Source organism: Anomaloglossus baeobatrachus, chromosome 6, assembly GCF_048569485.1.
Source record: "Anomaloglossus baeobatrachus isolate aAnoBae1 chromosome 6, aAnoBae1.hap1, whole genome shotgun sequence".
In the NCBI taxonomy this organism is placed as follows: Eukaryota; Metazoa; Chordata; class Amphibia; order Anura; family Aromobatidae; genus Anomaloglossus; species Anomaloglossus baeobatrachus.
Genome location: NC_134358.1, coordinates 173,438,314 through 173,462,269, shown reverse-complemented (window position 1 = coordinate 173,462,269; position 23,956 = coordinate 173,438,314). Strand labels below are relative to the sequence as shown.

General features: G+C 44.0%; 1 protein-coding gene across 3 annotated transcripts in view; it reads left to right on the top strand.

The window, feature by feature from the left end:
* Positions 1-23,453: 23,453 nt before the first annotated feature.
* DLGAP1 (DLG associated protein 1) overlaps positions 23,454-23,956 on the top strand; it is a 928,622-nt gene continuing 928,119 nt past the window's right edge. For all 3 annotated transcript variants that reach the window (XM_075314493.1, XM_075314492.1, XM_075314494.1), the window contains exon 1: positions 23,454-23,623. The gene's annotated coding sequence lies outside the window, so the exon portion shown is untranslated. The remainder of the gene's footprint in view (positions 23,624-23,956) is intronic.

Sequence of the window (23,956 nt, the reverse complement as noted above, 5' to 3'; positions counted from 1 at the left end):
TGGCTTGCCACACTATTAGATCCCCGGTACAAGTCCAAATTTTGTGACATAATTCCAGCCATAGAATGGGATGCACGTATGCAGGAGTATCAGCAAAAGCTGTTACTCGATGTTAGCTCGGCTTTTCCACCAAACACCCGTGGTGCACGGATGGAATCTCCCAGTTGTAACTCGACAAACATGGGACGGTCTCGTCATCTTCAACAGTCTACCCGTACCAGCAGCACCGTATCTGGTGCTGGTAACAGCAATTTTATTGAATCTTTTCATCATTTTTTTAGACCATCCTTTGCAAGGCCACCAGAGACAACAAGTCTGACACATAGTCAACGGCTGGAGAGGATGATACAGGAGTATCTCCAAATAAACATCGATGCCATGACTTTGCAAATGGAGCCTTGCTCATTTTGGTCTTCAAATCTTGAAAAATGGCCAGAGCTCTCCACTTACGCCTTGGAGATCTTGTCGTGCCCAGCTGCCAGCGTTGTCTCTGAACGTGTCTTCAGTGCTGCTGGGTGTGTGCTGACAGATAAGCGCACGCGTCTGTCCAGTGACAATGTGGACAGACTAACGTTCATCAAAATGAACAAGTCATGGATCCCCAAGGAATTTATTACCCCTGTGTCATCCTGGGGAGAGTAAATGCTTGTGTATTTTGAATGTGCTTGATGCAAATCTACCTGTGAAGTATACAACTGGGGCACAAGTGCTGCCACTGAAGGGGTGGGTGTCTGTGTGGCCCAATTTTTGGAAAAAATTGAGACTCCGCTTGGAGTAACCCTTGCTTGCTGTGTTTTTAAAAATGATCCAAGATGAACAGATCTGGGATCAGCAAATACTTTGCTACCTACCCTGGTGCCATCCTGGGGACAGTTAAGGCTGGCGTAATTTTGAATGTGCTTGATGCAAATCTACCTGTCCAGTTTGCAACTGGGGCACAAGTGCTGCTACTGAAGTGGTGTCTGTGGGGCCCAATTTTTGGAAAAAAGGGAGACTCTGCTTGGAGTCTCCTTGCGGTGTTATACATGATTTTAGAAGGGCATGCCATGCCTATATCTGTGTCTCGTCCTCTTTTTTCTCGTAACGCTGTTTTGTTTTCGCATGAGAATTTGTTCTTGTCACTTTCCCATGTGTTTGTGTTGTGTTTTGAGTTGTTTGTCACCTTTTGGACACCTTTAAGGGTGTTTTCTAGGTGTTTTTATGTGTTTGTGATTGCCTCCCATTGTTTCCACGACCGGTTTGCTCATCTCTACTCTTGGCATTCTCTTGATGAGCTTCAAGAGGTAGTCACCGGAAATGGTTCTCACTTTACAGGTGTGCCCTGTCAGGTTTAATAAGTGGGATTTCTTGCCTTATAATTGGGGTTGGGACCATCAGTTGTGTTGTGCAGAAGTCTGGTGGATACACAGCTGATAGTTCTACTGAATAGACTGTTAGAATTTGTATTATGGCAAGAAAAAAGCAACTAAGTAAAGAAAAACGAGTGGCCATCATTACTTTAAGAAATGAAGGTCAGTCAGTCCTAAAAATTGGGAAAACTTTGAAAGTGTCCCCAAGTGGAGTGGCAAAAACCATCAAACGCTACAAAGAAACTGGCTCACATGAGTACCGCCCCAGGAAAGGAAGACCAAGAGTCACGTCTGCTGCAGAGGATAAGTGTATCCGAGTCACCAGTCTCAGAAATTGTGGATTAACATCAGCTCAGATTAGAGACCAGGTCAATGCCACACAGAGTTCTAGCAGCAAACACATTTCTAGAAAAACTGTTAAGAGTAGACTTTGTGCAGCAGGCCTTCATGGTAAAATACCTGCTAGGAAACCACTGCTAAGGAAAGGCAGGCAACAAGCAGAAGAGACTTGTATGGGCTAAAGAACACAAGGAATGGACATTAGACTAGTGGACATCTGTGCTTTAGTCTGATGAATCCTAATTTGAGATCTTTGGATCCAACCACCGTGTCTTTGTGCGATACAGAAAAGGTGAACGTATGGACTCTACATGCCTGGTTCCCACCGTGAAGTATGGAGGAGGAGGTGTGATGGTGTGGGGGTGCTTTGCTGGTGACACTGTTGGGGATTTATTCAAAATTGAAGGCATACTGGACCAGCATGGCTACCACAGCATCTTGCAGCGGCATGCTATTCCATCTGGTTTGCATTTAGTTTGACCATCATTTATTTTTCAACAGGACCCCAAACACACCTCCAGGCTGTGTAAGGGCTATTTGACTAAGAAGGAGAGTCATGGGGTGCTACGCCAGATGACCTGGCCTCCACAGTCACCAGACCTGAACCCAATCGAGATGGTTTGGGGTGAGCTGGACCGCAGAGTGAGAGCAAAAGGGCCAACAAGTGCTAAGCATTTCTGGGAACTCCTTCAAGACTGTTGGAAGACCTTTTCCGGTGACTACCACTTGAAGCTCATCAAGAGAATGCCAAGAGTGTGCAAAACAGAAATCAAAGAAAAAGGTGGCTACTTTGAAGAACCTAGAATATAAGACATATTTTCAGTTGTTTCACACTTTTTTGTAAAGTATTTCATTCCACATGTGTTAGTTCATAGTTTTGGAGCCTTCAATGTAAATCTACAATTTGCAGAGTCATGAAAATAAAGAAAACTCATTGAATGAGAAGGTGTGTCCAAACGTTTGGTCTGTATTGTATACAGTGCCTACAAGTAGTATTCAACCCCCTGCAGATTTAGCAGGTTTGATAAGATGCAAATTAGTTGGAGCCTGCAAACTTCAAACGAGAGCAGGATTTATTAACAGATGCATAAATCTTACAAACCAACAAGTTATGTTGCTCAGTTAAATTTTAATAAATTTTCAACATAAAAGTGTGGGTCAATTATTATTCAACCCCTAGGTTTAATATTTTGTGGAATAACCCTTGTTTGCAATTACAGCTAATAATCGTCTTTTATAAGACCTGATCAGCCCGGCACAGGTCTCTGGAGTTACCTTGGCCCACTCCTCCATGCAGATCTTCTCCAAGTTATCTAGGTTCTTTGGGTGTCTCATGTGGACTTTAATCTTGAGCTCCTTCCACAAGTTTTCAATTGGGTTAAGGTCAGGAGACTGACTAGGCCACTGCAACACCTTGATTTTTTCCCCTCTTGAACCAGGCCTTGGTTTTCTTGGCTGTGTGCTTTGGGTCGTTGTCTTGTTGGAAGATGAAATGACGACCCATCTTAAGATCCTTAATGGAGGAGCGCAGGTTCTTGGCCAAAATCTCCAGGTAGGCCGTGCTATCCATCTTCCCATGGATGCGGACCAGATAGCCAGGCCCCTTGGCTGAGAAACAGCCCCATAACATGATGCTGCCACCACCATGCTTGACTGTAGGGATGGTATTCTTGGGGTCATATGCAGTGCCATCCAGTCTCCATACGTCACGTGTGTGGTTGGCACCAAAGATCTCGATCTTGGTCTCATCAGACCAGAGAACCTTGAACCAGTCTGTCTCAGAGTCCTCCAAGTGATCATGAGCAAACTGTAGACGAGCCTTGACATGACGCTTTGAAAGTAAAGGTACCTTACGGGCTCGTCTGGAACGGAGACCATTGCGGTGGAGTACGTTAGTTATGGTATTGACTGAAACCAATGTCTCCACTGCCATGAGATCTTCCCGGAGCTCCTTCCTTGTTGTCCTTGGGTTAGCCTTGACTCTTCGGACAAGCCTGGCCTCGGCACGGGTGGAAACTTTCAAAGGCTGTCCAGGCTGTGGAAGGCTAACAGTAGTTCCATAAGCCTTCTACTTCCGGATGATGCTCCCAACAGTGGAGACAGGTAGGCCCAACTCCTTGGAAAGGGTTTTGTACCCCTTGCCAGCCTTGTGACCCTCCACGATCTTGTCTCTGATGGCCTTGGAATGCTCCTTTGTCTTTCCCATGTTGACCAAGTATGAGTGCTGTTCACAAGTTTGGGGAGGGTCTTAATTAGTCAGAAAAGGCTGGAAAAAGAGATAATTAATCCAAACATGTGAAGCTCATTGTTCTTTGTGCCTGAAATACTTCTTAATACTTTAGGGGAACCAAACAGAATTCTTGTGGTTTGAGGGGTTGAATAATAAATGACCCTCTGAATAAACTTTTCACAATTTAAAAAAAAAATAAAAAAAGAAATAACATTCTTTTTTGCTGCAGTGCATTTCACACTTCCAGGCTGATCTACAGTCCAAATGTCACAATGCCAAGTTAATTACGAATGTGTAAACCAGCTAAATCTGCAGGGGGTTGAATACTACTTGTAGGCACTGTATGTATATATATATATATATATATATATATATATACACACATACATAGTGACTAAACCAAGAAGGACTGGGCTCTTTCTGTTTGTGTGTTTCTTTCTGTGGGTGTCTCTTTCGGTGTGTGTCACTTTCTGTGTGTATCTTTTGGTGTATCTTTCTCTGTGTATGTCCCTTTCTGTCTGTGTGTCTCTTTCTATGTGTCTCTGTGTGTGTCTTTTTCTGTTTGTGTTTCTTTCTGTGTGTGTGTCTTTTGGTGTGTGTCTTTCTGTGTGTGTGTCTCTTTTTGTGTATGTGTCTCTTTCTGTCTGTGTGTATCAGTGTGTGCCTCTGTGGGTGTTTGTGTCTCTTTCTGTGTGTGTCTCTCTTTATGTGCCTCTTTCTGTGTGTGCAGGTCTCTTTGTGTTTCTCCTTCTCTGTCCATAATAGGAGTCTATAATAGATCTGTTCCCAGCACCATTGATTTTAATGTAAGCAGGTTATTTGGCGAATAACTGTAAAGCATAGGGTTAAATTTTCCCCTCAAAACCTACTCTATGACGTTCCCTGAGCGATAGTATGGTTTCATTCAGCTTTATAACATATATATATATATATATATATATAGTGTGTACATATACTTTTTTTCCTATCTCGTTCCGTTTTCAAGATAAAAATGCTAGCTCCATTGTTTTCCACCAGGTGGCGCAATAGAGGGTTTCATTGCATAGCGCATGGCTACTTTACTATGCCTAGACACCACTTCTATGCCTATAGCTGCAGCCATTCTCAAGTTAATGGCAGTGGACAGGATATAGGTGGACACACTGTATAGAAGAAAAGCCAGGGAGGACTGGGTTAATTTTTGTCAATGCAGGTCTTGATTACATGCACCGGACTAGCTGTAACTAAGGATACAGGTGTGCTGCCCCCGTGCCAGCAGCCGGGCTGCTCAGATCCGGATCCGCGGTGGCTAGAGGGGTCTCCGGACCCGGGGTCATGCGGCCACTCAATTAAAGTGGGTATTTTCAGGAGATTGTGTATTTACAGTTCGTGACGCCACCCGTGGTGTGTGGTAAGGTAGAGTACCACCGCTGCAGCTGGGAGTACCCGGGAACGATGGAGTGGGCAACTAGGTGTTTAACCCTTCCACGGGTAGGGGAAATACCCCGGGACTCGGTGATGGTAAGGAAGTGCCGTTTAATGCAAGGGGATTGGAAGGCAGGGGGCAGGGAACTCACAGTTGGTAGTCGTGGTGCTGGATGAGGCTGGTGCTGCTTTGGAAGGCCAGTAAACACACAGACTGTAATTAATCCAAACATCCTGTAGTACCGCTGCCGCTGAGGAGGGGAGCCCTTCCAGGTGACCATTCCCAATGATATTGCTTGGTGTGTTCCAGTCTAGTCCGACCTTCCGGGAGCTTCTACTACTCAGCCCCTCACACTCTGAGGGCTTCTGCCTCACTGTCCTGTGAGCTCCAACTCCCTAGCCTGCTCTCCTTCTGAGAGCTACTTGAGAGCCACTATTCTCCTTGCTCCCCTGCCGACAACTGCCCAGTCACCTCCCCCCCAGTCTGCCTGACTCTAAGTTGAGTGGCCCTTTATCCACTGGACCTACCCACTGGTGTGTGTGTGTTTGTGGGATTTGCATGCTGGTGTTAGCAATACCATTGGGTGGCACCTGGTACCAAGAAGGAGATGGATACTGCACGTAAGGGAAAATTGTGCAATACCCTGTGACAACCTGATAGTCCAGGGGCGTCACATTGGCATGTTTTCACTTGAGTTTCTCCCTTTGCTAGGGAGATTGATGAAAATGCAGTGTATGGAAACTGCTGGTGCTCAAGCTGAAGGGGACACCAAGAGTGGTTGGACTGTACCCTTCATTGTGGGGAAAAAAACTAAAAAAATATCCAGCTCACGGAAACTGATGGGGAGACCACATGGAACTGACGGTGTAGGGAAACATGGGTGTTGGCAACAGTCACAGAGGGAACAAGAAAATCGTATCCGCTTGGTTCAAAAGTACCTGAGCACTGGGCCCGGGTCAGGACATCTCAGGGAACTCCGGGTAATGATCCATGTGTGGCAACTCGGGTAATAAAAAAAAAAGGAAAAATAAAGAAAATAAGAATCAAGCAAGAGCGTTATAATTACCGAGTCTCCACTGCGGCTACAACTGCTTCCAGGGCCACTCATTCTACTTCAGGGGCCGCTCATTAGTTTCATACATAGTCACTTTTTTCGCCGCCCACCGACAGTCCAGGCAACGGTGATTGGTTGGAGTCAGACACACGCCCTCCCTATGTAACAGCATGTTTGACTGCTTGTAATCACAGACCCTGTCTGCAGGCTTATATTGTGGTGTAAAAATACATGAATAAAATAAAAAATTGGCGTAGGGTCCCCCCCATATTATGATACCCAGCAAATATAAAGGCTCCAGCCCCCAGCTGTGCACTTATTTTAGCTGTGTATCACAATAAGAGGAACTGCATGCGACTTTTAAAAAAAGGATTTAAACTAATAATTTAAAATACTGGCGTGCGGTTCCCCCCCCTATTCTGATAGCCAGACATAATAAAACCGACAGCTGGCAGCTGATATTCTCAAGCTGGGGAGACTCATGCTTATTGGGCCCCACCAGCCTAAAAAAAGCAGTCTGCAACCACCAAGGATTGTCGCATCCATTAGATGTGACAATCCCAAAACTTTACCCGCCTCATCCTGGTTGCCCTGGTGTGGTGGCAATCGAAGTAATAAAGAGTTTATAATGACAGCTCACAGATGTCACTAAGCCGTAGATTAGTAATGGGAGGCATCTATGAGACCCCCCCATTACTAATATGTAAGGGAAAAGAAATAATAAAACACTCAGCTGATAGGAAATGTGAGAACGGGTTGAAATTTGAAATATACAAGAAGAAAAAGATTTTTGAACACCGAGAGCAAAACAGTAATAATGCAGAGACATGACAAAAATCTTCACAAGTAATCATATGTTAAATAGTCCAGATCCAAATTTGGAAATTGTTATTATTCCAAGAGCTATTGATTAAAATTAACTTTAAAATTAACTTTCTGGGAAAACCCCTTTCAAAGCAATGTTTAAATCTAATATCCCTCTAGTAGTGGCTAAGGCCATTTAAAAAATGATTTGCATTGAATTATGTGATACATTTGCTTTGAAAAGATGGTGCTCGAAAACACTCCAGATATATTACAATTCTAATTATTTTTAATAACTTCTTACTGCTAAAGCCTGTTTTCACCTTCTTGACCAGGCCAATGATTTCAGTTCTGACCAGTGTCAATTTATGAGGTTGTAACTGTGATATGCTTTTACGTGTATTTGTGGTTTATTTGTGAAACTATCAGAATTTTGGAGAAAATGTTGAACATTTCACAATTTTCAAACTTTTGATTTTTATGCCCTTAAACCAGAAAGTTATGTTACACAAAATAGTTAATAAATAAAATTTCATACATGTACACTTTACATCAGCATCATTTTTTTAAAAAAAATTGTGTGGAAGTTAGAAGGGTTAAAAGATTATCAGCAATTTATCATTTTTCCAAGAAAATTTAGAAAGCCATTTATTTTAGGAACCACATCACATTTGAAGTGACTTTGAGGAGCATATGTGACGGAAAATGCCCAAAAGTGGCACTATTTAAAAACTGAAAAAAACAGAAGGAATTTTAAAAACTGTACCCCTCAATGTGCTCAAAACCACACTCAAGAAGTTTATTAACCTTTTAGGTGCTTCACAGGAATTAAAGCAATGTGGAAGGAAGAAATGAAAATGTTACTTTTTCCCACAAAAATGTTGCTTTAGCCCAAAATTTTGCATTTTCACAAGAGTAAAAGTAAAAAATAGACAATTGTTTTGCAATTTCTGCTGAGTACGCCTATACCCTATATGTGGTGGAAAACTACTGTTTGGGTGCACGGCAGGGCTCTGAAAGGAAGTTGCATCATTTCACTTTTGAAGAGCAAAATTGGCTGGAATAGATAGCGGACGCCATGTCATGCCATTTGGAGAGACCCTGATGTACCCAAACAGTGGAACACCCCCAAGTGACCTTATTTTGGAAAGTAGACCCCTCACAAAATTTATCTAGATGTGTTGGCAACACCTTGAACCCCCAGGTGCTTCACAGAAATGTATAACTTTGAGCCACGAAAGTAAAAAAAATCATATTTTTCCCTTAACCCCTTCAGCCCCAAGCCTATTTTGACCCTAAAGACCAGGCCATTTTTTGCAATTTTGACCAGTGTCACTTTATGAGGTTATAACTCTGGAAGGCTTCAGCGGATCCTGGTGATTCTGAGACTGTTTTTTCGTGACATATTGAGCTTCATGTTAGTGGTAAATTTAGGCCGATATTTTTTGCGTTTCTTTGTGAAAAAAATGGAAATTTCGCGAAAATTTTGAAAATTTTATAATTTTCAAACTTTGAATTTTTATGCTCTAAAACCAACGAGACATATGACACAAAATAATTAATAAATAACATTTCTCGCATGTCTACTTTACATCAGAACAATTTTGGGAAAAAAAAATAAATTTAAGGAAGTTATAGGGGTTCAAAGTTTATGAGCAATTTCTCATTTTTACAACAAAATTTACAAAGCCACTGTTTTTTAGGGACCACATCACATTTGAAGCGATTTTTAAAGATCTACATGACACAAAACACCCAAAAGTGACACCATTCCAAAAACGGCACCCCTCAGGCTACTCAAAACCACATTCAAGATGCTTATTAACCCTTCAGGTGCTTCACAGTGACTAAAGCAATGTGGAAGGAAAAAATGAACATTTTACTTTTTGCAACAAAAATGTTAATTTAGCCTCAAATATTGCATATTCACAAGGGTAGCAGGATTAAATGAACCCCCAAAATTTGTTGGGCAATTTCTACTGAGCACGAAGATACCTCATATGTGGCGAAAAACCACTGTTTGGGCGCACGGCAGGACTCGGAAGGGAAGGAGCGCCATTTGACTTTTTTGAACAGAAAATTAGCTGGAATCGTTAGCTGCACCATGTTGCGTTTGGAGAGCCCCTGAGGTGCCGAAACAGTGGAGCACCCCCACATGTGACCTCATTTTGGAAACTAGACCCCTCATGGAATTTATCTAGATGTTTATTGAGCACTTTGAGCCTCTGGGGGCTTCACGAAAGTTAATAGAATTGAGCCGTGAAAATAAAAAAAAAAAATTTTAACACAAAATTGTTACTTCAACCAGGTAGCTTTTTTCACAAGGGTATCAGGAAAAATTGCACCATATAATGTATTGTGCAATTTCTCCTGAGTACACAGACACCTCATATGTGGTGGAAATCAAATGTTTGGGCGTGCAGCAGGGCTCAGAATGCAAGAAGTGTCATTTGATGTTTCAAACGCAAAATTGTCTGGGATAATTAGCGTATTCCATGCTGTGTTTGGAGACTCCCTGAGGTGCCGAAACAGTGGAGCTCCCCCACATGTGACCTCATTTTGGAAACTAGACCCCTCATGCAATTTATCTAGATGTTTATTGAGCACTTTGAGCCTCTGGGGGCTTCACAAAAGTTAATAGAGTTGAGACGTGAAAATAAAAAAAAATTTTTTACCACAAAATTGTTACTTCAACCAGGTAGCTTTTTTTTCACAAGGGTATCAGGAAAAATTGCACCATAAAATGTATTGTGCAATTTCTCCTGAGTACACAGACACCTCATATGTGGTGGAAATCAAATGTTTGGGCGCGCAGCAGGGCTCAGAATGCAAGGAGCGTCATTTGATGTTTCAAACACAAAATTATCTGGGATAATTAGCGTATTCCATGCTGTGTTTGGAGACCCCCTGAGGTGCCGAAACAGTGGAACTTCCCCACATGTGACCCCATTTTGGAAACTAGACCCCCATGGCATAGAAAAAAAAAACAGCGGCAGATGGGGGGGGCGGCAGATGGGGGGACAGCGGCATATAAAGGGAGCATTTGTGATTGTGAGACGGCGGCTGGGATAGGGTGGGGGTGGATGGGGGGAGGGGGGATGGGTGGATGAGTGGGATGGGGGGCTAGGGGAGTGGGAGGTGAGATTGGGGATAGTTACCCTACAGGATGGATCTAGGCAGCTGGATCACAGGAGATGAAGGAGGCAGCAGATCGGGGAGGGTGAGAGGTGGGAGAGGGAGCGCAGCGCAGAACACGGAGTAGACAGGTGAGAAGAGCACAGATCACGGGGGTGAGAGGTGAGGGAGAGCGGACAGCAGATCACGGGGGTGACATGTAAGGGAGCACAGATCACGGGGGTGACAGGTGAGGGAGCACAGATCACGGGGGTGACAGGTGAGGGAGCACAGATCACGGGGTGACAGGGGAGGGAGCGCACATCACGGGGGTGACAGGGGAGGGAGCGCACATCATGGGGGTGACAGGGGAGGGAGCACAGATCACGGGGGTGACAGGTGAGGGAGCACAGATCACGGGCTGACAGGTGAGGGAGCGCACATCACGGGGGTGACAGGTGAGGGAGCGCACATCACGGGGGTGACAGGTGAGGGAGTACAGATCACGGGGGTGACAGGGGAGGGAGTTCAGATCACAGGGTGACAGGTGAGGGAGCACAGATCACGGCGGTGACAGGTGAGGGAGCGCACATCACGGGGGTGACAGGGGAGGGAGCGCACATCATGGGGGTGACAGGGGAGGGAGCGCACATAACGGGGGTGACAGGGGAGGGAGCGCACATCACGGGGGTGACAGGTGAGGGAGCACAGATCACAGGGTGACAGGTGAGGGAGCACAGATCACGGCGGTGACAGGTGAGGGAGCGCACATCACGGGGGTGACAGGGGAGGGAGCGCACATCACGGGGGTGACAGGGGAGGGAGCGCACATCACGGGGGTGACAGGGGAGGGAGCGCACATCACGGGGGTGACAGGGGAGGGAGCGCACATCACGGGGGGTGACAGGGGAGGGAGCGCACATCACGGGCGTGACAGGGGAGGGAGCGCACATCACGGGGGTGACAGGGGAGGGGGCGAGTAGCCGATCACGGGGGTGAGAGGTGGGGGGGAGCGGGCAGCACATCACGGAGGTGAGGGGGCGAGCAGCACATAACAAAGGAGAGGGGGCGCGCAGCACATAACAAAGGAGAGGGGGCGCGCAGCACATAACGGAGGAGAGAGGGCGGTGCCGGGCAGCACATAACGGAGGAGAGGGGGCGGGGCCGGGCAGCACATAACGAAGAGGGGGCGGGGCCGGGCAGCACATAACGGAGAGGGGGCGGGGTCGGGCAGCACATAACGGAGAGGGGGCGGGGCCGGGCAGCACATAACGGAGGAGGAAGCGGGCAGCCAATCTCGAGTGGAGGGGGCTGGCAGCACATCACGGAGGTGAGGGGACGAGCAGCCGATCACGAGGGAAAGGGGCCGGGCAGCAGATCGGGGGGAGCAGTGGCACTGTGGCAGATGGAGGGCGGCGGCGGCGGATCGGGAGGTGTGGGGGTGAGGGTGCGGGCAGCAGATATGAGGGGTGGGGGTGCGGGCAGCAGATCGGGTGGCAGATCGCGGAGGGCAGCGGCGGATCGGGAGCTGAGGGTATGGGCAGCAGATACGAGGGGTGGGGGTGCAGGCAGCAGATCGGGTGGCAGATCGCGGAGGGCAGCGGCGGATCGGGAGGTATGGGGGTGAGGGTGCGGGCAGCAGATACGAGGGGTGGGGATGCGGGTGGCAGATCGCGGAGGGCAGCGGCGGCGGCGGATCGGGAGGCCGGTTTCATACAGTGCAATGGCAGCGTGGCAACTTCCGGGTCCCATGCTCAGGTCACATAACAGCATGGGACCGGATCTTGTCGCCCTGCCATTGCACTGTATACACTCACTGTGCTGGCGTGCTGCAGGGCCGACAAGTGAAGCTGATGGGGCGGTCACCGGCAACAGGTCAACTGTGATTGGAGAGAGCGGTCACAAGGCCGATCTCTCCAATCAGAGCTACTGGAGCTGGGGGAGGGTGATCCAGTGAGGTCACCCAGCTCCAGCCAATGGCCAGTGCTATAGCTGCACTGGCCAGGGCTGGATTTCAATGTTTCAGTCATTTTAAATGGCTGGAACATTACAGTGGCTGTGATTGGTTGAGCGGCGTTCGTCAGCCAATCACAGCCTCCGTAGGTCCGGGGAGGAGGCACCACCCCTCCTGAAGTCAGGTACAGGTCCCCTCCTCCCCAAATCTGCGGTTTATGCTAACTTTTCGCAGTCACCGGAGGCTCCGGTGCCGCGATTACGCCATGACGGAAAGATCCGTCCTTGGTCGTTAAGGCCCAGGGCACCATGACGGATCTTTCCGTCCATGGCCGTGAAGGGGTTAAGCATGTTTCAGCCCCCAATTTTTTTTTATCTTCTCAAGGGTAATAGGAGAAAATGCAATTTGATATGCAGTTTCTCTTGAGTATGCCACTATACCATGCATGGTGGAAACCTACTATATGGGCACACGGCAGGGTTTGAAAAGGAAAGAGCACCATTTGACTTTTGAAGCACAAATTGGGCTGAAATCAATAGTGGACCCCATGGAGAGTATCTGATGTGCCTAAAACCCCCCACAAGTCACCTCATTTTGAAAACTACACGCCTCAAGGAATTTATGTAGATGTGTAGTGAGCACCTTTAACCCACAGGTGCTTCACAGAACTTTATGATGTTCAACTGTGAAAATGAAAAAATACATTTTTATTAGAAAAATGTGGCTTGAACATAATTTTTTCCATTTTCACAAGGGTAACAGGAGAAAGTGGATCATACAATTTGTTGTGCAATTTCTCCTGAGTACAGGGATACTCCTGTGTTGGATGACTGCTGTTTGGGCACATGGCATGGGTTGAAAGGGAAGAAGCGCTACTGAATTTTGTAGTGCAAAATTGGGTGGAATAGATACTGGATGCCATGTCGCATTTGCAGAGCCCCTGATGTGCCTAAACAGTGGAAACTTACCAAAAGTGACCCCATTTTGGAAACTATAACCCATAAAAAATTTATTTAGAATTGTGGTGAACACTCAGAACTCAGAGGTGCTTCACATAATTTTAGAACGTTGAGCAGAGAAAATGAAAAAATTATTTTTTACCTCAAAAATGTTGCTTTAATCCAAAATTTTTCATTTTCACAAGTGTAACAGAAGAATATGCACCATGCAGTTTGTTGTACAATTTCTCCTGAGTACATTCATATCTCATGTGTGGTGGAAAACTACTGTTTGGTTGAATGTCAGGGCTCAGAAGAGAAGGAGCACCATTTTGACTGGAATAGAATGAGGACTCCATGTCACATTTGAAGATCCCCTGACATGCCAAAACAGCTGTAACCCTCCACAATTGAGCCCATTCTAGAAACTACATCGCTCACGGAGTTCAGTTAGGGACATAATGAGCACTTTTAACCCTCAGGTGATACATGCAAACATTAGGCTATGAAAATAAAGTTACAATTTTTCGCACTAAAATGTTGATTTGACCCCAAACTTTTTTATTTTCAAAAATGGTAATAGGGAAAAAATGGACTACACAATTTGTTACCCAATTTTTACTGAATTCACCAATATGCCATATGGGATCGAAAACTACTTTTGAAGTAGAGCGCAAAGCTCAGTAGGGAAGGAGTGCCATATTGACCTTTAGAATTTGATGGAATGATTTGTGGGTGCCATATCACAATGGCAAAGACCTTGAGGTGCCAGAATAGTAGAAATCTCCCAAAAGTGGCTGCATATTACAAACTGCACCCCTCAATGATTTCATCTAGGGGTGTAATGAGCAAGTTGTTATCACATGGGTCACAACATTTTACAGTCATATGAAAAAGTTTGGGCACCCCTATTAATGTTAACTTTTTTTCTTTATAACAATTTGGGTTTTTGCAACAGCTATTTCAGTTTCATATATCTAATAAATGATGGATTCAGTAATATTTCTGAATTGAAATGAGGTTTATTGTACTAACAGAAAATGTGCAATCTATTTAAACTAAATTTGACAGGTGCATAAGTATGGGCACCTCAACATAAAAGTGACATTAATATTTTGTAGATCCTCCTTTTGCAAAAATCACAGCCTGTAGTCACTTTCTGTAGCTTTTAATAAGTTCCTGGATCCTGGATGAAGGTATATTGACCATTCCTGTTTACAAAACAATTCCTGCTCAGTTAAGTTTGATGGTCGCCGAGCATGGACAACCCGCTTCAAATCATCCCACAGATGTTCAATGATATTCAGGTCTGGGGACTGGGATGGCCATTCCATAACATTGTAATTGTTCCTCTGCATGAACGCCTGAGTAGATTTGGAGTGGTGTTTTGGATCATTGTCTTGCTGAACTATCCATCCCCTGCGTAACTTCAACTTCGTCAAGATTCTTGCACATTATTGTCAAGAATCTGCTGATACTGAGTTGAATCCACGCGACCCTCAACTTTAATAAGATTCCCTGTGCCGGCATTGGCCACACAGCCCCAAAGCATGATGGAACCTCCACCAAATTTTACTGTGGGTAGCAAGTGTTTTTCTTGGAATGCCGTGTTTTTTTGCCTCCATGCATAACGCCTTTTTGTATGACCAAACAACTCAATCTTTGTTTCATCAGTCCACAGGACCTTCTTCCAAAATGTAACTGGCTTGTCCAAATGTGCTTTTGCATACCTTAGGCAACTCTGTTTGTGGCGTGCTTGCAGAAACGGCTTTTTTCGCATCACTCTCCCATACAGCTTCTCCTTGTGCAAAGTGCGCTGTATTGTTGACCGATTCACAGTGACACCATCTGCAGCAAGATGATGCTGCAGGTCTTTGGAGGTGGTCTGTGGATTGTCCTTGACTGTTCTCACCATCCTTCTCTGCCTTTCTGATATTTTTCTTGGCCTGCCACTTTTGGGCTGAACAAGAACTGTACCTGTGTTCTTCCATTTCCTTACTATGTTCCTCACAGTGGAAACTGACAGTTTAAATCTCTAAGACTACTTTTTGTATCCTTCCCCTGAACAACTATGTTGAATAATCTTTGTTTTCAGATCATTTAAGAGTTGTTTTGAGGAGCCCATGATGCCACTCTTCATAGGAGATTCAAAGAGGAGAACAACTTGCAAGTGGCCACCTTAAATACCTTTTCTCATGATTGGATACACCTGCCTATGAAGTTCAAAGCCCAATCAGGTTACAAAACCAATTTAGTGCTTTAGTAAGTCAGTAAAAAGTAGTTAGGAGTGTTCAAAACAAGACATTGATAAGGGTGCCCATACTTATGCACCTGTCAAATTTAGGTTAACTGCAGATTGCACATTTTCTGTTAGTACAATAAACCTCATTTCAATTCAGAAATATTACTCAGTCCATCAGTTATTAGAAATATGAAACTGAAATAGCTGTTGCAAAAACCCGAATTGTTATAAAGAAAAAAGGTTAACATTAATAGGGGTGCCCAAACTTTTTCATATGACTGTATGCTACTGTATGGGGCGATAATAAAAAAAAATTCCATTTTTAGCAGTAAAACTTTTTTTAGCCCCAGATTTCCTGTTTTCACAAAGTGAATAGGTAAAAAAAGGCCCCATAATGTGTTTTTCAATTTCTCCTGAACATGGCAATATCCCACATGAAACTCTGCAGTACTGTTTGGCCACATGTCAGGGCTAAGAAGGGAAGGAGCGCCATTTTACTTTTAAGACCTGGAATTTCATTGAATAGTTTATGAACTCCATTTGCAGAGCCCCTAAGTGCCAGAGCAGCAGAAAAACGTTCAAGTGACAACATTTTGGAAATTAAACCCCTTTGGAAATTCATCTATGTGAGTAGTGCCGATACTAATGGAGTCAAATGCAATGAATGTTGCAGAATTAAAAATTGCAAATAAGCGCTTGTAATGCCCATTACATTGTAGTGCCCGTACATTATGCCCAGCTTGTGCTTCTGGAGACACCACACCTCGAAAATTAAGCGGTCTTTCCTCATTACAATAATGTCAATCATGTGGATGTTAACACATTGTGGTGCTCAGAAGGGGGGGCATTTGGATCTATGAGTGCAGATTTTGCTGGATTTCATTTTGGTGGGAGCCATAGTGCTTTAACAGAACTCTTGTGCTATCAGTAATGTGGAAGCCCCTTATATTTCCATTAACAGATTACGGACGTGAGTAGGGACTCATTTTTTTCATGGTTGAATGACCTGATCGCATGCCATGGCAACCCTGGGTCGTCACCATGGTTACTGAGCTACGGAAAGCCTCACACACCCATGGTGTGTGAGGTGAAGTGTCAGTGCTGCGAGTCCAGCACTGACAGATATAATCCATTGTAGTGATGTAGCACTGCAGTGCATTATATAGGCAGGAAAAAAATGCAGGAAGAATTGACATGATGCAGATTTTTTCTGCACCAAAATTTGCAAGGAAAAAATCTACAACATGTGCACAGCAAGTCAGGATTCTCATATACTTTGCTGGAATGCTGTTATGCTCGCCAGGCGAGCAGGGATATACTGGATCCACTGGGCCGCAACACACAGAAAGCCCAGAGGGGCTTGACTACGGACCCGAGCCTGGTTTTCACCAGAGATCCTAATGGTGGAGGTGTTGCGCTGCACCACTGCTCCGGGTGCCACTCGGGAAGACTGGTGTTGCGTCGGTTGGCCCCAGGGGTATGGGAGCGACAGTCTCTGGTATAGGATTTGTGGCAGCGGCTGGCATAGTAGTTCCGTCCAGGAAGGATGGATGGATGGATGGATGGATGGGTGGATGACAGCAGCTGATGTAGTGGTTCCGTCCGCGATGGATGGATGGATGGACAGATGGATGGATGGACAGATGGATGGATGACAGCAATTGGTGTAGTGGTTCCATCCGGGATGTATGGATGGATGGATCTCCCCAGCAGCAGATAGTGTGAACTCTGCAATGCAGACAGGTATGAGCAAAATGACAGCTAACAGAGAACAGCAGTAGAAGCAGCAGCAGCAGTACATTGCTATAGGACCTGACAACTAGCAATGACTAAACTGATTGCCCAGGCACCAAGCATAGGGCTAGGGAACCTTAAATACCTACAGCTTCCCAGCTGACCTGGTAAGCACTTCTGGGTAACAGGGTACTGGCTCTCTAAGAAAGGGGGTGTGGCCGTGGCCGCACCCCAGGTACAGAAGCTGGAGCTCTGCATGGTGTACAGATGCTCTGGAAGGCAGCAGCATGAGATAGAGATGGAACCCCTGGAGCAGGACACCCAGACAGGTGAGAATGCCGGTGTCTACGCCAGGGGACGGGAGCAGGAGCCTGCGAGGAAGCAGGCCTGGGTGTTATAGATGCGTTTTTCCTTGCAGTATTGATTAAAGAAAAAAAAAGCATGAAAAACACAAAAAAAATGCAGCGTGGGCACACAGCCTTATAGATCAGGTTCGGAAGTGTCAAAACCAAATGTGTGTACTTTTTTATTTTTGTTTCTACACAAATATAAGTAATTATTATCATAATATTTTATATATTTTTTATTCTTTATTTTCTGATTTCTTTTAATATTTTTTAAATTTTTTACTTCCTAATTTTTACTTAGTCCCAATATGCGACATTCATTTTTAGTACTCGGATCGCTAGCATAATGTGTTGCAATGCACCAGGATTGCAATACATTATACCTACTAGTGAAACACTGACAGATATCCTCTTAGACCATGCTCCTGGCATGGCCTAACAGGCCACCGTTGCTAGGTAACCTGGAGGTCGTCATTTGACTTCAGGTTGCCATGGAAACAATCGCCCCCCCCTCGTGATCACGTTGCGGGGGTCCTGATCGGGTGGGAAAGAGCTTGTACTCCCTCTGTCAGCCTCCTAAATGCTACTATATTGATTGATTGCAGTGTTTAAGGGGGTTAAACAGCCATGGGCATCATGGACACCGGCCCCTTGCTTTGAAAGCAGGGTCTGGGCTGTCTTGTAAGCCGAGCTGCCAGCGGCGACTGCGTGGAACACGATCACTAGGATGTACTGGTATGTCCATTTTTGGAAGCACATCGTAATATAGGACGTACCGGTACATCCAATGTCAGGAAGGGGTTAATCTGTCTTTGATAACTTGTGATAGTATACAGTGTGTCCACCCATATCCTGTCCACTGCCATTAAAATGAGAATGGCGGCAGCTATAGGCATAGAAGTGGTGTCTTGGTATAGTAAAGTAGCCATGCGCTACGCAATGAAACCACCTATAGCGCCACCAGGTGGAAAACAATGGAGCTAGCATTTTTTATTTCGAAAACGGAACGTGATCGAGAAAAAAAGTGAATTGCAAAGTTGTAGGGCATCATTAATTCAATACGAATTGACACCTTGTATACAGAAATGCTATGATTAGAATGTGTAAAACTCACAAGGCTGGGGATGTGAACCGATACCTCATGAAGACCCTCCTACAAGTCATTTGGTATGGTGGCTGCGTGGAGTGGCCTCCACGCTCACCTGACCTGACCCCATTGGACTTCTTTCTGTGAGGTCACATCAAATAGCAGATGCAGCAAGATACAGTATGCTGTCCAGAGTCCAGATGTGCACTGCAGCTGATGGTGGCCACTTTGAGCATCAAAGTTAAATGAGCGCCATATGTGTGACCAGCATTCAATGTTTTGGGGGGATCATGGGATTCATATCATAGCATTATGTATGCAAGTTGTGGATTTGTATTGAATTGATGATGCCCTACAATTTTTTAATTCACTTTTTTTCTCTATCTCTTTCCGTTTTTGAGATAAAAATACTAACTCCGTTGTTTTTCCACCAGGTGGCGCTATAGGTGGTTTCATTGCGTAGCGCATGGCTACTTTACTATACCTAGACACCACTTCTATTCCTATAGCTGCCAGCGTTCTCATTTTAATGGCGGTGGACAGGATATGGATGGACACACTGTATAGCAATATAATGAGTTCATGCATTTTCCACTGGATTCACACATTGTATATTTGTGGTAAATCTCAAAACAATGTTAGTAAATTGTTTTGCAAAATCCTTTAACAAAATACATACCCTGGATTGTAGGTACATGTAGATTTTCAGCACTTAGTATGTGTCAGAAGAATTTGCGATTAAAAAAGAAAAAATCTGCAGCTAGATCTCTGGTTCTGTCTTTAGATTAGTGGGAGATATTAAATCCTTCTGGTGATGCTGAAGGTGATTTTGGCATTTTAGCTGTTTACCAAAACATATTTAACCCCTTCAGTTTTTCATTTTTGTTTTTTGCTCCCCTTCTTCCAAGAGCCATAACTTTATTCATTTTACATCAATTTTGCCATATGAGGACTTTTTTTTTGTGGGACAAGCTGTATTTTTTAAAGAAACAATTAGTTTTACCATATAGTGTACTGTAAAACAGGAAAAAGATTCCAAGTGCAGTGAAATTACAAAAAAAAGCTCAATTACACGTTTGTTCTGGGGTCTTTTATTTACCACTTTCACTATATGGTAAAACTGATGTGTCTGTATGATGCCTCACGTCTGTTCAAATTCGTAGATACCAAACATGTATACTTTTACTTTTATATAAGCGGTGAAAAAAAATTCTGAAGTTTATCCAAAAAAAGAATAAATAGTACTTTTGTAGCCATTTTCTGAGACCCATGTTGTTCTAATTTTTTTTGGGATCTGGGGCTCAGTGGCGGCTTATTTTTTGCATCTTCAGCTGATTTTTTTAATTACACCACTATTTTGATTGCATGTTATTGCATTTTAAAGAAATGTTGTGGTGAGCCAAAAAAACATAATTTTAGCGTTTGTAATTTTTTTCTCGCCATGTCGTGTACCGATCGGATTAATTGATTTTATATTTTGATAGATCTGGCATTTCTGAATGCGGCGATACTAAATATATGTATTTTTTAAATTGTTTTATTTTCAATGGGGCGATAGGGGGTTGATTTGAATTTTTAATTTTTTTTAAATTTCTTTCATATTTTTTAAAACTTTTTGATTTACATTTTTTATTTTATTTATATAATTTATTTATTTTATTCGCATCATCTATTTTACTAGTCCCCTTAGGGGACTTTATCACTGCACAGTCAGCTTTCCTGTTTATTTCTGCTGATCAGAGCAGCATCACTTTGATCAGGAGAAATGCTGCTTTCCTTTGAGTAAGTGAGTCATGGCAGTGTCAGGGGTCATAAGCTGACCCCACACTACCATTACAATACATTGGCACCCCGTGATCACGTCACAGGGACGCCGATGGCGGTGGGGAACGGCACGATCCCTTTAAATTGTGCTGTTAGTGTTTGGCAGCGTGATCTAAGGGGTTAACAGGCACAGGTTGATCTCCAATCCACCTGTGCCTGTTAGCCACACATGCCTGCTGATCAGATCAGCGGACATGTGCGGGGAATACAGCAATCTTGCCACCGGAGCCCGCAGCAACTGGAGGGAGGTGTCCTATGACATACCAATACGTATTGGTTGTAAAGGGGTTAAGATTCAGTTATATAATCTCATGGACAGTGCAGATTCTGAGCTTTAATTTGACAGTATTCAATATGAAGCTGCCTCATTTTTAAGGGACTAAAAGGGGTTGGACAATTATCTCAAAAAGCTTATTTTATGGGCTGCTATTCCCGTGTTAATCCATTATCAATTAAGCGGATAAAAGGTCTGCAGCTAATTCCAGGTGTGGCATTTGCATTTGAAAGCTTTTGCTATAAATCCACAATATGGGGTCAAAGGAGCTCTCAATGGAAAAGTAGGGACCATCATTAGGCTGAAAAAAACATGAAATATATCAGATAGCAGAAATGTCAGAAGTGACCAAATCAACAGTTGGAAAAAACAAAATAGTTGAGCTTAGGAACTCAAAAAGGCCAGGACGTTCACGGAAGACCACAGTGCTGGATGGTCGCAGAATCCTTTTCACTATGAAGACAAACCCTTCACAACATCCACCCAAGTGTTTGCTGTTTAACCCGTTTAATTAAACCTGAAAGTCTACACTTCAAAAATAGGGACGTGGAGAGCCCAAATCATGATGATTAGGTCACCGTGCAAATATTTCTGGTCCAACATGTGTATATATATACTGTATATATATATATATATATATATATATAGATATAGATACAGTTAGGTCCAGAAATATTTGGACAGTGACACAAGTTTTGTTATTTTAGCTGTTTACAAAAACATGTTCAGAAATACAATTATATATATAATATGGGCTGAAAGTGCACACTCCCAGCTGCAATATGAGAGTTTTCACATCCAAATCGGAGAAAGGGTTTAGGAATCATAGCTCTGTAATGCATAGCCTCCTCTTTTTCAAGGGACCAAAAGTAATTGGACAAGGGACTCTAAGGGCTGCAATTAACTCTGAAGGCGTCTTCCTCGTTAACCTGTAATCAATGAAGTAGTTAAAAGGTCTGGGGTTGATTACAGGTGTGTGGTTTTGCATTTGGAAGCTGTTGCTGTGACCAGACAACATGCGGTCTAAGAAACTCTCAATTGAGGTAAAGCAGAACATCCTGAGGCTGAAAAAAAAGAAAAAATCCATCAGAGAGATATCAGACATGCTTGGAGTAGCAAAATCAACAGTCGGGTACATTCTGAGAAAAAAGGAATTGACTGGTGAGCTTGGGAACTCAAAAAGGCCTGGGCATCCACGGATGACAACAGTGGTGGATGATCGCCGCATACTTTCTTTGGTGAAGAAGAACCCGTTCACAACATCAACTGAAGTCCAGAACACTCTCAGTGAAGTAGGTGTATCTATCTCTAAGTCAACAGTAAAGAGAAGACTCCATGAAAGTAAATACAAAGGGTTCCCATCTAGATGCAAACCATTCATCAATTCCAAAAATTGACAGGCCAGAGTTAAATTTGCTGAAAAACACCTCATGAAGCCAGCTCAGTTCTGGAAAAGTATTCTATGGACAGATGAGACAAAGATCAACCTGTACCAGAATGATGGGAAGAAAAAAGTTTGGAGAAGAAAGGGAATGGCACATGATCCAAGGCACACCACATCCTCTGTAAAACATGGTGGAGGCAACGTGATGGCATGGGCATGCATGGCTTTCAATGGCACTGGGTCACTTGTGTTTATTGATGACATAACAGCAGACAAGAGTAGCCGGATGAATTCTGAAGTATACCGGGATATACTTTCAGCCCAGATTCAGCCAAATGCCGCAAAGTTGATCAGACGGCGCTTCATAGTACAGATGGACAATGACCCCAAGCATACAGCCAAAGCTACCCAGGAGTTTATGAGTGCAAAAAAGTTGAACATTCTGCAATGGCCAAGTCAATCACCAGATCTTAACCCAATTGAGCATGCATTTCACTTGCTCAAATCCAGACTTAAGACGGAAAGACCCACAAACAAGCAAGACCTGAAGGCTGCGGCTGTAAAGGCCTGGCAAAGCATTAAAAAGGAGGAAACCCAGCGTTTGGTGATGTCCATGGGTTCCAGACTTAAGGCAGTGATTGCCTCCAAAGGATTCGCAACAAAATATTGAAAATAAAAATTTTTTCTTTGGGTTTGGTTTATTTGTCCAATTACTTTTGACCTCCTAAAAGGTGGAGTGTTTGTAAAGAAATGTGTACAATTCCTACAATTTCTATCAGATATTTTTGTTCAAACCTTCAAATTAAACGTTACAATCTGCACTTGAATTCTGTTGTAGAGGTTTCATTTCAAATCCAATGTGGTGGCATGCAGAGCCCAACTCGCGAAAATTGTGTCACTGTCCAAATATTTCTGGACCTAACTGTATATATATATGAACATTACCCATGGGATTTATAATATTTGTGTGTGTATATATACTGTTTAGCTTCTGATTTACGTCTGTCTCCCCTTTCCTGCGCTCTATCTGTGGGCTTTGCCATGTACTCTAGTCTATGCTGTGGACAGGCCATTCTGGATTGCTGAGGTACACGTGGCCCACCATTCTCCCACTGCCTTCCATACATTGTCAGTCTTGACTATGCAAGCATGGTTACATGATTTGCTGTCTCATTAGACAGCACATGATACAGTTTCAGGCTTGGCTTTAATGTTAGGCTTTACAAGGCTGCAGCACCCAATGAGGCTCTGATTTGCAGGCTCAATTGCATAGGAATTGGCTGAGGCTCTAGTGGTGTTGTGAAGAAAAAAAAAATAGAAAGACACATTAGCGTCGCCTTCTCCCAGGGAGCTGCAGCTGCTGCTCCTCCTCCAGCATCACCATTCACTGGACTATTACAGACTTCTGATACATCGCTTGCTGTAATCACAGGAGCTGAGGAAGCCGTGTCCATTCCCTGCTCTGCCCCAGTCATTCCACGCAGGATTAGCCAGGCATTGGCTTCATTGTTGGCTCACACTGGCCCACAGGCTGTGCACAGCAGGTAAGAATATATGTTATATTGGACAATCAGGGGCTGCACACTTGTCCCAGCAGCTCTGCTTTACTGCAGGCGAAGATTTCAGCACCTGTCGCTGTCCACACTGCTGCCTATTCATATGCGATGTACCAGGCTGCGAACTCTGCATGCACCCTGTACTGGGCTAATGGGAGCATAGGGAGAATATACTTATGCAATATACAGTATATATATATATATATATATATATATATATATATATATATATATGGGCTACACTGAATTACTGTAACTACTGCTACCTCTTGTGTGTGTGTGTGTATATATATATATATATATATATATATATTTTATATA